This window comes from Calonectris borealis, chromosome 1, assembly GCF_964195595.1.
Source record: "Calonectris borealis chromosome 1, bCalBor7.hap1.2, whole genome shotgun sequence".
Lineage (NCBI taxonomy): Eukaryota > Metazoa > Chordata > Aves > Procellariiformes > Procellariidae > Calonectris > Calonectris borealis.
The window spans coordinates 87208694-87224249 of NC_134312.1; positions in this window are offsets into that span (position 1 = coordinate 87208694).

Here is a 15556-nt window from a genome sequence, read left to right on the forward strand (position 1 = left end):
GTCCCTTTTGCAGGTTTAAAGGTCTCAGCCCTCCTAATGTTCCCTCCAAAGGATGATGCAGTCTCACTTAAGGGATGTTGTTCCCTTTTCTTGCCAGCTTCCTTTTCTAATGTTAATTCTTCCACCATCATTTTCCAGGAGCTGAGATGGAGGCTATATCATCTGATCTACAGGGGCACTAAGAACTAAGCCATAGGGATTGCACTCTGAACATGCACAGCACTGACACCACCAAAAATGAGGCTGTCAGTGTCTGCCCTTGGGCTCCCAGAGCCAGTATTTCAGCCTCTGGCCTTTACCGCTAAAGGGCAAGAACAGTACCACCTGGAGTGGTGCATGGTGAGAGAGAAGTCCCTCAGACTCGGAGACGAATGCACTAGAAAGCCCGAGAAGAATGACGCATGAGAAAAGTGTTTTGCAAAGATGAAGCCAAGGATGCAAATGTGAAGGAGTGAGTAGTGGCATGATACAGCGAGCACCATCCTCTGCACCAGAAGGGTCTGGTGGAAAAGTGGCGCATGCTCACGTAATTATAATGTGAATCCAAGCATCTATCAGGATGGTGGATGAAGGAAGAGGCTGGTGTTTCACAACTTCTGGGCTGACTTTGCATCCTGGGTGGTTGCTGCCATTTGTTTTCTTCTTCTGTGATAATTGTACGTCGTTCCTCTGCACGGTTCGCTGCACAAATGATTTCACGTACCCGCCAAGCTGTGCTTTATTGTATTTTGTTTAAATATGCAAAATTGTATGCAACTCCATGTGACATCTGATGCAAATTGCTTCTTGTGTTACTGTGCATATTTGAAATTAATTTGAGTATGATCACAACTCTGACTCTGAAGCCATTGTTTAGACTGAGCACCCACCCTGCTCCCCTGATTCTTCCAGTTATCTCAGGAGCAGCAGCCTGAGCCTCCCCCGCCTGCCTCAGCCTTGATCCAGAGGCAACGTGCGCTGGAGGTGACGCGGCTTAGATGAAGGTCACGTTCCAGGCCTCTGCTGAGTTTGCCAGTTAGTGCAGTCAGAGAGTGAGTATTTAACGGGGAAGCTGGAACAGCAAACTCATGTCCCAGAAGGGTCCGCAGACATGCACTCACAGGGAGCGATTTTTAATCCTGCAGAGCCAGGCTAGACTCTGGACAGTGACATGCCATCCAGCGGTTCAATAGCTCAATAAAATGTCCAAAGGCATCTAGGCTTAGAAAAAAGCACTGGTGTTACAATGTCAGGAATTAAAATTGCTTTCTGGAGGAGCTTGTTTCTTAAAGATCTGCCCTTTATGGCAGTGGATCTGCAGATATAGGCAAACGCTCTACATACAGGTGCCCTACGTTCTTAAAAAGATCAGATTCCATTAAAAACATCTACTAAACGCACCAGCCATAACACAGGCAACAATACAATATCTACACTAATCTCTGAACACATACAAGCCATTTCAGCAACATTCTTCATGCTAATTTTCCCTTTTCTCTTCTGCCTGGTTATGAGTCAGCAGCTAGGCTTGAAACCCCTAACCTTCATCACTGAGGAAGATGTAGACGTCACTCCAGCAATGCCTTAATCCTCTATTAAAAAACAGAAAAGAAACAGTCAACCACTGAGTTTGCTAACTCCCATTTTATCCCCGGCTCGTATAATCCACTGTGATCTGGCAGTGAAGTATTTCATGCAAGGATTTCTGCTTTGGGCAGTTGAGCGCAGACGGGTGCCCAGAGGCAGGGGTGGCTGGGAGCCGTGTGCCGTGTCCCAGGGCTGCTGGTGTCCCGGGCTGGCGGCGGGAGGGAGTGAGGCAGGAGATGCTCCAAGGCAGATGCTGCTGGTTCACTGGAGCACCCAGCCTGCGGCTGCCCTGGGAGAGCTGCTGTCATCTTTCCCCTTGACAGCTGCTCCTGGGGCATCCCCTTTTGCCGTCCTGTGCCAAACTGGTCTCATCCAACTGGCTGCGCTCTCTGGGAAAGGGGTGAACCTGGGCCCTGGCCCAGGCTGGGTACTAAGCCTGGGTTAATGAAGATGAACGAAGAGTGGAGGAGCTGGCCTCAAAGCTCCTAAGTGCTCAGGGCGCACGCTCCCCTGGGCTGCGGTGCGGAGAAGCCCTCTTCTGCTCATCAGAAATCCCCTCAGATCTGCAAGACACCCAGCCGTCACCCAAGGCAATTGGTCCTGGATCTGCCTGTCACATGCTGTCCCTTCCAATTTCTGTGCTAGCTCTCTACGCACTGGAGGTGGCCGGGATGCGCATCCTGCACTCCTTGGGTAATTACAGCCCTAGAGCACTGTCTGCAGCATCCCCAGGACACCGTCCCCGCAGCACCAAACAGCCAGCATCGTTTCCAGGCGAGCCTCGGGCACCTGGCTTGGCTTGTGCTGCATTAAGAGCAAAGTCATTATGAAAATGTCCTGCAGGACTGACAGAGAGCTCCTGGCCTGTGGCAGGCAGCCCCATTGCATACTCTTGCTCAGAGACTTCCAGTCCCAAAACAAGTTCAGTCTCTGGCCTCACTGCTGCTGTTGAAAGGCTGTTCCAGATCCTTGCACTGGCAGGTAGGAAGCTCCTTCTAATTTCCAACCTCAGCGTACCCATGGCCCAGTCTGTGATAATTCATTCTCGTGCCAGCATTGTCCTCAGGCTTGAATTCAATGTCAAAACCCTTTGTTAACACAGAGTTAATGTTGCTTGGTGATAGCTCATTCCTTCCCAGAACATTATGTTCATCAAAACGCAAACTTGTGGAAAAACAGGACATTTAGAGTTAAAGTACATGTCCAGGCAACCTTACTTCTGCTCCTTCTGAGCTGGCAGCTGGCAGAGGGACTGCCAGCAGTCTGTCTGCATTCACTGCGTCAAGTATAAAGCGTTCTGTGCTGACAAGAGGGAGCATTACCTGGGACACCTTGCAGGACTGTGAGCACCGAAGGGGGCGAGCAAGGAGGGGAGAGCCAGTCCCTTGCGGGCAGGCAGGGGGGCATGCCTGACTCCCATCTCTGTGACGAAAGGCAAAGTGTTTCTGCCCATGGGATACCCAGGCCCTTTCCGTGCAGCACTTTCAAGGACAGAAGGAGATGATATGTGATTAGGACGTCCTGGGGTAAACATTTCACCAGCATTCTCCACTCTGCAACAACACAGAAAGGAAAAACTTTCTGACAGGGGTGAGCTCAGAGAAACGCAGCCATGTGGCATCAGTCCTCTGGGAAGAACACCACCAGTGTTCGCTGAGAGCATGCCCCGACCCACTGCGCTGCAAAGTCACTGGGGTGGGGGAGAGCTATCTCCAGCAGCAAGTTTAGCTAGCCCAGCAGATTCGGCTTTACCATAGCTGGGGAGGACTCGCGCGATTCCTGGCAGCAGCAAGCTGTTTGCCCTTTCGTGCAGTTGCAGTCATGCTGCTTCTGCCACAGAGGCTGCTGTGTCTAAGGTGAAGGATGCTAGGGGGTTGCCATGAGCTTCAGCCCCATCCTGGGCTCTCCATATTAAGAGCAGGGAATTCAGGCCAGGATTGCCAGCAGGGCCACAGAGATGCACAGCACACAAGAGTCAGGGCTGAAAATGTTGGCAGTTTTGATACATGGTGATTGCAGAAGCTTCAAGCACAGAAGCAAAGAATGGCCAGAGGGACTCCCTCTCTACACCCCTCCCCAATTATCCATGCTGCTGCCATTTCCAGCTCACCGTTCTCACTCACTGCGTTAAACCATTAGTGCTTTAGAAACTCCTAATGTTTAAAAAAGTTGCTTACAGTCTTTGCTGCTGGGTACGTATTTCCTAAGCTGTGCCTTACAGGAGATTCAGTACAAAGTGCAGCCACAAATCAGGTCCTGCCCTGTGGCTCAGCACCCTTCTGTCCAGCCAGGCTTTGTGCTGGTCTCCTGATCTCCAGCAGTTTTGGGGTGTCAAGCAGCATTTCTTAAATTTATCACCTACTTTTCATAGTTTTTTACATATGGATTGTGTGCAGGGCCTGCCCTCTGCCTAGAATGGCCCCCTTGCTGACCAGAAGGGCAGCTGGCCATGCCTGCCATGGCAAGCAAATGCAGATGGTGGGTGCTGATCTGGGGGAAGCTGGGGCTGTCAGCTGGCAGGCCTGAAGGGCTCCACTCCAGAAAAAGGAGAGAGGGAATGCCCACGGAGCGATTTCCGAGGTGGCAGCTGCTCCCCAGACAGAGCCAAAGGCTTCTGTGACAGAAGCTCGCTCTGCCTGTGAGGCTGGAGGAAACAAAGCCCCAGGTGACCGTGGTGCTGAGAGTCCCTGGAAAACACAAGCATCCTTGCTAAAATGAGGCCCGGCAATGATGCAAAAGATTTTCTAGGAACTCTTGAGAATCTAGGCGAGACTGAGAACTGCCCTGAGGATGTGGAGCTCATCGTGCCAACCCGCCTGGGAGGAGGAGCTCAGCCAGCCGAGTGGGAAGGAGGCACCTGAACCTGCGGAGTGCTACCTGCTGCAGCTCCGGACTCACCTGCCCTGACCCAGGGACTCGCTGCTTCCCATGAGGGATTGGGCAGGAAACATGTGCCCCAGGGTCTCACATCCCTCCGGGCAGAAAACCTGGCAACTTCTGGATTCCCTAAATCCGTATTTAAAGTTAGAGGTGCTTCCACCTGGAGAAACAGTAAATAATCCAGGAGCTCAGCTTTTGGGTCTGTCAAGAGGCCCCAGGAACAAGTTGGCAACTATCATGTGCTCTGCTTGAATAGTGGAAAATTACCCAGAAACCAGACTGCAGTGCGGAGTGTACGGAACACAAAGATGGAGTGTACAGAATGAGAAAAGGGCAGTGCTCTGTCAGATAGAACACGCTCATAGATACAGTCAGCTGGACCTGCTTGCCGCTGAAACAGACGAACCACATCAAATCCTGATGGGATGCACCCACAAGTGCTGAGGGAGCTGGCAGATGTCATTGTGAGGCCACTCTCGATAACCTTTGATTGATCATAACGACTGGGAGAAGTACCTGAAGACTGGGGGAAAGGAAACCAGTCCTATCTTCAAGAAGGGCAAGAAGAAAGACCCAGAGAACTACAGGCCAGTCAGCCTCAGCTTGATCCCTGAGAAGGTGATGGAGCAGCTAATCCTGGAAGCCATTTGCAGGCACATGAGTGACAAGAAAATCATCAGGAATAGTCAGCATGGATTCACCAAGGGGAAGTCATGCTTGACCAACTTGATAACCTTCTACGATGAAATGACTGGCCTAGTAGACAAAGCTGGAGCTGTGGATATTGCTTACCTCGACTCCAATAGGGCCTTTGACACTGTCTCCCATAAGATCCTCACAGACAAGCTGTTGATGTATGGGCTGGATAAGCAGACAGTGAGGTGGGCTGAAACCTGGCCGAATGGCTGGGCCCAGAGGGTGGTGATCAGTGGTGCAAAGTCTAGTTGGAGGCCAGTACCTATTGACCCCCTGTATCCCAGGGGTCAATAATGGGTCTAGTCCTGTTCAATGTCTTCATTAATGATGTGTATGATGGGGCAGAGTGTAACCTCAACAAGTTTGCTGATGACACCAAACTGGAAGAAGTAGCAGATAGGCCAGAAGGTCACGCTGCCATCCAGAGGGACCTCAAAAAGCTGGAGAAATGAGCTGACAGGAACTTCATGAAGTTCAACAAGGAGAAGTGCAGAGACCTGCACCTGCGGAGGAACAACCCCATGCACCAATGTATGCTGGGGGTCAACCAGCTGGGAAGCAGATTTGCAGAAGAGGACCTGGGAGTCATGCTGGACACCAAGTTGAGCAGGAGCCAGCAACGTGCTCTTGCCACAAAGAAGACAAATGGTATCCTGGGATGAATAAGACAAAGTATTGCCAGCAGGTCAAGGGAGGTGATCCTTCCCCTTTACTCAGCTCTGGTGAGGCCACACCTGGAGTCCTGTGTCCAGTTCTGGGCTCCCCAGTACGAGAGACATGGACATACTGGAGAGAGTCCAATGAAGAGCTGCTAAGATGATTAAGGTACTAGAGCATCTCTCCTATAAGCAAAGGCTGAGAGAGCTGGGACTGTTCAGCCTGGAGCAGAGAGGGCTCAGGGGGATCTTATCAATGCATATAAACACCTAAAGGGAGAGTGCAAAGAGGATGGAGCCAGGCTCTTTTCAGTGGTGCCCAGTGACAGGCCCAGAGGCAACAGGCACAAACTGAACCACAGGAGGGTCTCTCTGAACACCAGGAAACCCTTTTTTACTGTGAGGGTGACCGAGCACTGGCACAGGTTGCCCAGAGAGGTTGTGCAGTCTCCCTCCTTGGAGCTACTCAAAAGCCATCTGGACATGTTCCTGCGCAACTGGCTGTAGGTGGCTGTCCTGGTTCCAGCTGGGGCAGAGTTAACTTTCTTCCCAGTAGCTTCTCCAGCTTTTTGAGGTCCCTCTGGATGGCAGCGTGACCTTCTGGCCTATCTGCTACTTCTTCCAGTTTGGTGTCATCAGCAAACTTGTTGAGGTTACACTCTGCCCCATCATACACATCATTAATGAAGACATTGAACAGGACTAGACCCATTATTGACCCCTGGGATACAGGGGGTCAATAGGTACTGGCCTCCAACTAGACTTTGCACCACTGATCACCACCCTCTGGGCCCAGCCATTCGGCCAGTGTTTTGGGTTTGGTATGAGAGGAACATTGATGGCCCATTGATGCTTTGGTTGTTGCTGGATGGTGCTTGCACCAGGGACTTTTTGGCCCCTCATGCTCTGCCAGGTGCACGGGAGGCTGCAGGGGGGGAGCATAGCCAGGGCAGTTGACCCAGCTGCCAATGGGGTATTCCATACCATGTGATGTCACGCTCAGTATAAAAAACTGTGGGGAGGCTCTAGTGGTTCGGGGCACACGGGGCGTCAGTTGGTGGTCAGTGAGCAGTTGCATTGTGCATCGCCTGCTTTGTATATTCTGTTGTTGTTGTTATCATTATTATTATTATTGTTCTACTTCCTTTTATTTCAATTATGAAACTGTTTTTATCTCAACCCACGAGTTTTCCTACTTGTGCCCTCCCAATTCTCTCCCCCATCCTACCGGGGGGGGGGGGAGGGGTGTGAGCGAGCAGCTGCGTGGTGTTTAGTTGCTGGCTGGGGTTAAACCACGAGAGTGGCCCTGCTTGAGCAGGGGGAGGTTAGACCAGATGACCTCCAGAGGTCCCTCCGAACATCAACCATTCCATGATTCTGTGAAACCACTTACTGGGAATAGTCCTTGAAGTGTGCCACCCCCCAGCTGTGCCTGGGCTTTGTCTCAGGCAGTAGCAGTAGTAGCTGGTGTGGGCCAAAACTGCAGCAATGGTGTGACAAAATGGGTGATTGCAGGTCCCCACTCAGCCCTGTGTCCTGGGTCTGTGTTCTCTGTAGCACAAATACAGTCATGGATTCTGGGAGACCACCTCAGGAGATGGCAGGCTGAGGCTGTCCGCAGTTGTGCCTTCTTGCAACAATGGCAGGGTGACTTCCCCATCCCAGATGGAGGTGGAATGAAGAAAGGATGGAGTTGGTATGGGGAAGAAGGACATGATGGCAGGGAAACTGTCTGTAACTTGCTCTGCTTCTCATCAGGAACTGTCCCCTCCCACCACATGGCTACACGCCTTGCCTGCTGGGGAAAAAGAAGTGTCCAGGTATGTGATACAGGTTGAGAAACAGTGGAAAGCTTGCAAGATGTGGTGTGACTAGGTAACACTACTGCTGCTGAGCTTAGCTCTTTGGGAACTACAGCATGAGGAGGATGATGAAGTAATCCTGGGAGATAAGCTGTCCGCCGTACAGTGAGAGGAAACAAGGCAGCTGGTGAGTTTTCCCTGATGATGTTGTAAACACATCCAAAAAATTACTTCCCTGAACATTATGTTTACCTGAAACTTGGGAGCCCTGCCCAAAGGGATCTGCTCCAGATGCTGGGAAAGCTCCGGGATACAAGGGGTAAGGGCTGCTGAAACCTGAAAAGCCGCCCAGAGTGATGCAGCCCAAGCCTGTTACTCTGAAAACCTCTCAGTGTGTCTGAGTCTGTAATGAATTCCAGAGGGGTTCACGGTGCACAGACTTGATGCATCCCTGATGTTACAGACTGTTAAAACACTTGTAGCAGACCATCCTTCCAGGCTTTTGACGCTTACCCAAGGGCCTCCTGGCAGACCCTGTTGTCCCCAGAACCCCAACAGCAGACTACTTGTCCGGCACTACATTTTATCCTGGCTGGATTTGCCTCCTGCCCCTTCAGCTTGCCACAGCCCCAAGCCCCTCTCCCCCAGCCCCTTTCTCATCCCTGTCAGGCAGCAGCTGCACGTATGAACCAGCTTCCCCTCCAATGTGTACTTCAAACCTGAAAAAAACCCTCCAACGTCAATTCATCAGGAAGATCACGTCAAGCCCATCTAACCTCGCCGTCTGACAGGGTAACTGCCCCAGTGGACCTGGGGGGGATGTAGTAGATGTGATATGTCTTGACTTCAAGGCTTTTGATACAGCGAAAGGCATGAAGCTCTCATAAACAAACTGTGGAAAAAACCCACAGTCAGAATTGCCAAAAGGTGCACGCAATTGCCAAAAAGTATATGCAGCTGGTTTGGGGAGATTGCACTGTCAGAGTGGAAAGGCACTTTCGAACGGGGCCGTGGAAATCGGCAGATTCATTTTCATCAGTGAAAGCTTAAGCTGTGTGGTAGGAAAAGCTTTTTAAGTATCGAGCAATAAAATGCTGGACTAGATTGGCCAAGGGAGCCCTGTCACTAGAGGCTGGTGAGAACAGGTTCAACAAATACCTGTCAGGGATGAGTTGTGCTTACTTAATCTTGTCACTGGGTCAGGAGGATGAATTAGATGATTGCCCGAGGTCTCGTCCCAATTTCATTTCCCCCAATTAAATTAGATAAACCTCAGAAATCATTGGCGGAAGCAAGCCGCAGCAAGCTGTACTCACTGCGTCCCCCCGAGTCAGGCAGTAGACCAGCACTAACCCCGTCCAGGTGTAAACCAGGTTCGGGACCCACCACTCATCCTGATGCCGAAAACCAGCACGATGAAACCCTTTTGGCTCTGCTCTCTGCACAGGCGTGTGTAGTGCATTTAGTTCAGATGGGCTTTCGTGTATTTCTCCAAAGAACCGAGCCTTTTCTGAGACACTGGGGTTTAAATTTCCTTCCTCAGAGGGCTTATGGGAGCGGGCGCTATGTGGGAGAAACACCAAGCAGTCACCTGCATAGAGAACACAAGGCTTTGGACTGATCTCTTACCCTTTAAAGAAAAGCTCTTTGGGGGATGGAGCAGGAAAGCGTGGGCTTGCGGGCCTGTGTTCAGCACCTCTTTTCTTACAGTGCTGCGCTTGTCGTGCTAACCTGCTCTGCCTGACAAGGAAGCACAGCAAGTTGCAGAGAGAGGTAAATTTGTGCAGCCTTAAAAAGAGCCAAACTCTGAAGAGCGAAGGACTGCCTGACTCAATCATGGCTGAGCTCCTTCCCTTCTATAATGGCTCATTTCGCTGGGCACATCCCCATATATAAAATGGATTTCTAGAGAGAAGTTCACCCATCTTAGCCTTTTGCTAAGCTAAAGAAGCCAACCCTTCTCCGCGTCCGCTCACACGGAGAGCTGGGGGAGGCACGGAGACAGACTCTGTTATTCTGGCTCCCCCACACTGCTGACAGCCCTGAGCCCACTTCCGAATATGGGTGACAAATTGTATATAGCATCCTAAATAAGATTAACGTAATGATCTCTTTAAGGCTGTTGTCTTTGTGATCACGTCACATCGGAGCTTCATAATCATCTCGTGAATGATGAATGCACCCAGATCTGTCTTTTCTTCTGTCATTTCTAACCAATGAATCTCTCTGTGTAAAAGACATTCTTGTTAGCAAGAAGAACAGGACCTCACACTTCTCTGCTCCAGACTGTGAGTAATTCTTCTGAATGCATTTAATCATCAAACTTCCTCTTCATGCTGCTTTTTTGCTGAGCTAGAGCCATTACTGCAAGCAGAATTATTCCCAAGGCCAGAAACATTCCTCCATGGTGGCAGTTCCCTTTTGACTCCACACGTCACCCGCCTTTCCCCAGCATTTTACCCACCTGAAATTCTCCTACTAATTCCTTTCACTTCAGCTTATCTAGCTGCCTTCCAGCCATTACTGTATCAAATGCCCTACTGAAATCCAGCTAGATTAGATTTACCCATTTCTTTTTTTTTCATCCAGGTAAGGGAATGGAGGTAAAGAAAAGGATCAAGTTAAGGGCACACAGTGCTTTTGTTGATAAACCCATTCTGTGTTTGATTCCATTTTCCACTTACTGCTGTAGCTTTAATTTTGTTTTCCTTCTGTAATTTGTTCTTAACCTTACGCTCTATTGAGACTAGACTAATGGGTTTGCAGCTGCCCAGAGTACTTTGTTTTCTCTCTTCCTGAAATATAGCTCCCTTTTTCCAGCCCTGGCATGCTTACCCTGAATTTGATGGATATGCTGCAAATCTTTGCTCCCAAAACTGCAGTTTCCTCAGCCAGTTCTGAAAAAACACAAATATGGAGGTGAGCTGGTGAGCTCCAGTCTTGCTGCGATAGAGCTTCTCGAGTTTTGCTTCTGCCTTAATACAACAATTTACTGTTCTCCACCCTTTCTTCTATCGTCTTCTCCCACCTTTTTCAGCATCATCCTTCTTATTGAGAAATGATTCCAGGCAGCTGTAAAGACCCAGAGGTGCTTTAGCAGCATGGTGGTGACCACTGAAGGTGGCGTGAGGAGTGCATCAGCCAAGCACCCCACCGCTATGCTCTCCTGGTGGATTAAATGCTACAGTTTAGGCTAGCAGACAGGGGCATTTCTCAAAAAGAAACTTACAAAGTGACTGTATAACTGTTCTGAATGAGAACAGAGATCCCCTGAAACTTATTACAGATTCTCTGACTGTACAGAAACATGCAGACACCTAAGCCAAGAAGTTTCTCTGCTTCTGGAGAGGTGAAGGTAGTGGCGGGGGGAAAACTCCTAGATCTTGCAATGTAGTTTTCAATGACATTTTGGTGACTGCTGCTGTTCAGAAAAACATGGATGTCACAGCTTAGGGAGTCACCCCCAAACCAAATAGGTCACCTGTACTTGGAACAGAAGTAAGATGGTCGAGCAGGGCTACAGAGGGTGCAAGCCAGCTGGAGAAGAGAGTTCACGCGGAAGGGCTTTACAGATGCTAACGCTGCTGTCAATGTAGATGCATTTCCACAGGGCCAAGCAAGCATACTACCCTTCTGGCTTCCAACATTATGAAGGCACTGAACATTGGCTCACAGCAGATCAGCAGCACAAAACCACCAATCCACACAAAATCAGGTGGGAAGGGACCTCTAGAAGTCTCTATTCCAATCCAGAAGTCTCTAGTCCGATCCCCTGCTCACAGCAGGGTACCTCCAGAGCTAGACCAGGTTGCTCAGGGCCTTACTCACACAACTTCACAATATCTCCAAGGGTGGAGATTCCCCAGGCCTTCACCTGTTCCGCGGCTGAACTGCTCTCAAGGGGAAGAAATTTTCCCTTATACACGTTCAGAATATCCCTTGCTGCAACTTGTGTCCATTGTTTCTTGTCCTTTCACTGTGCCCCCTTCTCAGAGTCTGGCTCCATCTTCTCTACAACTTGCCTTTAGGCAGGAGCAGCTCCATCTTCTCTACAACTTTCCTTTAGGTAGGAGCAGACAGTGATTAGATGTCCCCTTGGCATTCTCTCTTGAACAAACCCAGCTCCCCCAGCCTTCTCCTTGTGCATTGTGTGCTCCAGCTCTCCACTGCGGGGTCCTTTTGCTGGCCATGCTGCAGTTTGTCAACATCTATTTTGTACTGAGGAGCCAGCCCTGGGCATAATCTTCCAGGTGGGGCCTCACAACACTTAGGTGGATGGGAATAATAATTTCCCTTGATATGCTGGCTACACTTTTGCTTACGCAGCCTAAGCTGCAGGGATCCTTCATTGCTTGAAGGGCTCACTGCTGAATCGTGTTCAAAATGCTTCTTGAGACTTTTTGTGGTGATCTAATAAAATCCATTTTTGTATAAGCCTGTTGAGGTTATCACCACAGAGAAGCTATCGCCCCACTGAAACAGGTTTTGCCTGTGCACGTGTGGTGTGCTTTGGCTGTGACCGTGCAGGAGAGATCCCCCTCAGGCACCTCTGATGTGACTGTGATTTTCGCCCTGTGCTGAAGGTCCTCAGGCACAGTCCCTCCGGCTGTCTTGACACATCCAGTGATACTTTTTCCTCCTTCCAAATTATGGGATTTGTATTCATGGCACATTGGTCACAAGGTTCGGTAACTAATTGCTCTTACTACAGTGGCCAAATGAACTCAGTCTGTAGCTAAGGTTGATCAATCCCTGGTTATCACGTTCCTGCCCAACAGGGACCCTTACGCCCCCAGTTCCAGAGCAACCTACTTCCTTCAGTGAAAAAGCAGTGGATCATTGTCACATATGCTTCTAATTCCAAAGTGTATCCCAGGTGTGTGGTTTCTGCTCCTTGCCCATAAGAGAGTAGATGCCACTAAAATGCGATGATTCAGGCAAGCAAGCATGTGCAGGGTAACGCACACTATAACTCTCCGTTACCGTGTATTTCTCAAACCTTTGAACAACATTAACCAGAGAAGTTACCAAGCAGGGAAGATGCAATTTATTTCCACGCAGCAGAAAAAAAGCCAGGAACGACGTGCTAAATGCTCCCTGCTCTGTGCTGCCAGGGGATTTAATCAGTCGATTGCCAAAGAGATGTCAGTTCCCTGAAAGAGTGAGGACAACACGCCTTGCTAAGAAATGTACTCACAAGATTAAAATACCAGCTTCAGGATAAACCTAATATTGTCCCACAAACCGATGAAAATTTGGGCAAGAATGAACAGCCTCCATCCTTAAAATGTGTGTCACTACGTCCTCACACCTTCCAAGCCCATCCGTCCATCTCTGCCTACTGCTCAGGTACCCCCAACTAATTCAGGTACCACTGGAGGCAACCTACTGAACACGTCCGGCCAGGTCTACCAGCCCTAGAAGCCAGCCAAGCAGGATGCCATGACAAAAAGTACCACCTATATTAATGGGACGGCCACCGTGAAGAGCGCAGTTTACACACAGACAGCAGACAAAAGGTGTTCAAGCACAGAGCATACAGTGGCAACACACACGGATGGTCTGTAGTCATTATTGAAGGTCTAGGCGTGGGTGCCTTGTGTTAGGGTGGCGAGGAAGGAGAGAGATGAAGAAATCAGGCGAGCTGAAAAAGAAGGGAAGAGCTGAGGTGGGAATCTGACAGGCAGATGTGCCTGTGGAGGAGGTAACAAGGATGGGAGATGGAGCAGGCAGCCAGCGTGGAGGTGTGTGTTTGCCACCCTCTTGGGTCAAAGCTGTGTAGAAGAGCTTGTTCCAAAGGTTGTGAGAGAGCAACTGCCATGGTAACTTTGGGCTCAGCTGGCTTTCTCCACACATTTTCTTTTCCGAGCTTGTCAGGAGCTGGTAACCTCAGCGGGAGGTGAGCACCCGGCTGTACTATTTGCATGTTTCTGCTCCCAGGAAGGAGGCCCCACTAACCTCCACCTATCACCCCCTCCAGGGCTTGGTTACCTCCTGCAGTCGCTTTTAGGTAGCTGCTGGCTTATTTTCTTGCTGCATAATTGTAAATCTCTCTCAGTCATCCCCTTTCCAGCTACCAGCCTGGGCTGGCAGTGCTGTTGGGAGAACCCCACGGTTGGTGCAGCGTGGCCACCCCTCCTCGCACAGCTCCGAGCCCTGAGATGGCACGCTCGGAACAACAAGAAGTTGTATAGATAGGGATTATACCAAAGCTGAGTTTTCTAATGAAATGAGCTGGTCTGGAAGCAGTCACTGTGCCTGGGTGTCTGTGCTACATGCATCATGCTACTTGCCCGGGGGCCGGCTCTCAGCCAAGCTCGCCCCTGTGCATGAGCACGGGCTAAGGATGGCACCTCTTCACCCCACTGCTGCCCACGCTGCTCCTCCCGCCCCCAGCACCAGTGATTATACACAGGCTTTTAACCGCCGCAGTCCTCAGCCGAGCCCAGCTGGTAGACGTTATGAAATGCCAGAAGCCCTAAGCACATACATGTGGGATACGGGCACACCTCACCGGGGACAAACCTGCGGTGGCGGCCAGGATGCTCTTCCCTGCTGCGGAGAAGGAGCAAGGGCAGGCAGGATAAGTAAAGGGGGGCAACAGAGAGCTGGGAAAGAGGGTGGAGAGATCAGCTGTACTCTCCAGAGACACACACCCATATTTCTCTGATTTTGCCTCCTCCTAAGGAAAAGAGATAAGAGAAATCAAGTGTCTGACAGATGTTAGTCACGCTGCCTCACGTGCTACTGAAGGGTGCTCGGCAGTGCGGGGTGGGAGGGGGAGCAGAAAACTCTAGGCACGGTAAGAAAAAATGAACCTCTTTGTCCCACTCCTCAGCTGGCAATTACAACTTTTCCTTGTCTGGTATAGGGTGTTTTGACAAGCTCTTCCAGTGACCAAGCCCAGCCCAGCCCTCTTCTTGGAGGAGACTTATTTCTTATTGGAGGGTCTTATTTCTTTCTAGGCAGCATGCAGAGAGGAAGGAGGAGAGCTGTGAGGCTACAGGGAACTCTGGGGCAAAGAGGAGGCTAGAGACGTCAGTGCCAGGCCAGAGTTCCTCTTCCAAGGCGTAAGATTGAATACATTTGCCGCGTTGCAGAATGAGAGAAATGTCACCTTCAGAGGTGATCTGACAATCACAAAAATAAATTACATAGAGGGAAAAAAAAAAAGAGATGAGCATTGGTGAATATTCATGAGCAAGTCAAAACCCCCAAATTAACAAGGAAATTAATTTCCAAACTGATTAGGCTGCCAACTCCTTTTATTTGAATAAATCAACAATTGCCTTCATGTGACTCCTGCTGAAGAACGCAGAGCTAATCCTGGCTCCTCCCAGGAGGAAGTTTTGTGCTGCCTGGGATGACCAATACCCCAGCACCTTCTGGGGACAGGCGGGCGCTGCGGTTCCAGCCGCCTGCCTCTCAGCCGCCAGGAGATTTCCCTTTGCCCACTGCTCCGGATGTTGCGGTTTCATGATCGCCCAAGCCAATCTAACCGCTGGCTGCTATAGTCGTGCTCTCCCTGGTCCCACCCTCTTACTCATGCTGGCTCTGAAAAAGCTGTTCCAGCGTGCCAAGCTGGCAGAAAACTCATGCAACAATTAAAAAAAAGATTCCTCCCAAGTCAGAGCACTGAAACGGCTCAGCCAAGTGCCCAGTCCCTCACCGCAGGTGAGGAAGATAACCTAACCTGACTTGGGAGGTGGGCCCCGTGCTGAAGTTAGCCCTGCTACGAGCAGTGAAATGAAGTAGATGATATCTAAAAGTCTCTTTCCACCAAAATTTTAAGAGCCGAAACCAGAGCAGAGCTGCAACAGCCAGCTTGGCTTGGTGATCTCGTGGGATGTCTCCAATTTGGTGTGGGGGTTAGCGGCTTAGCAATCTTGCAGAGTGCCTCTGTCGATTTCTCCAGGGACAGCCTCATGCCTTCTCCTGCGCCATCGCCAAGGCTCA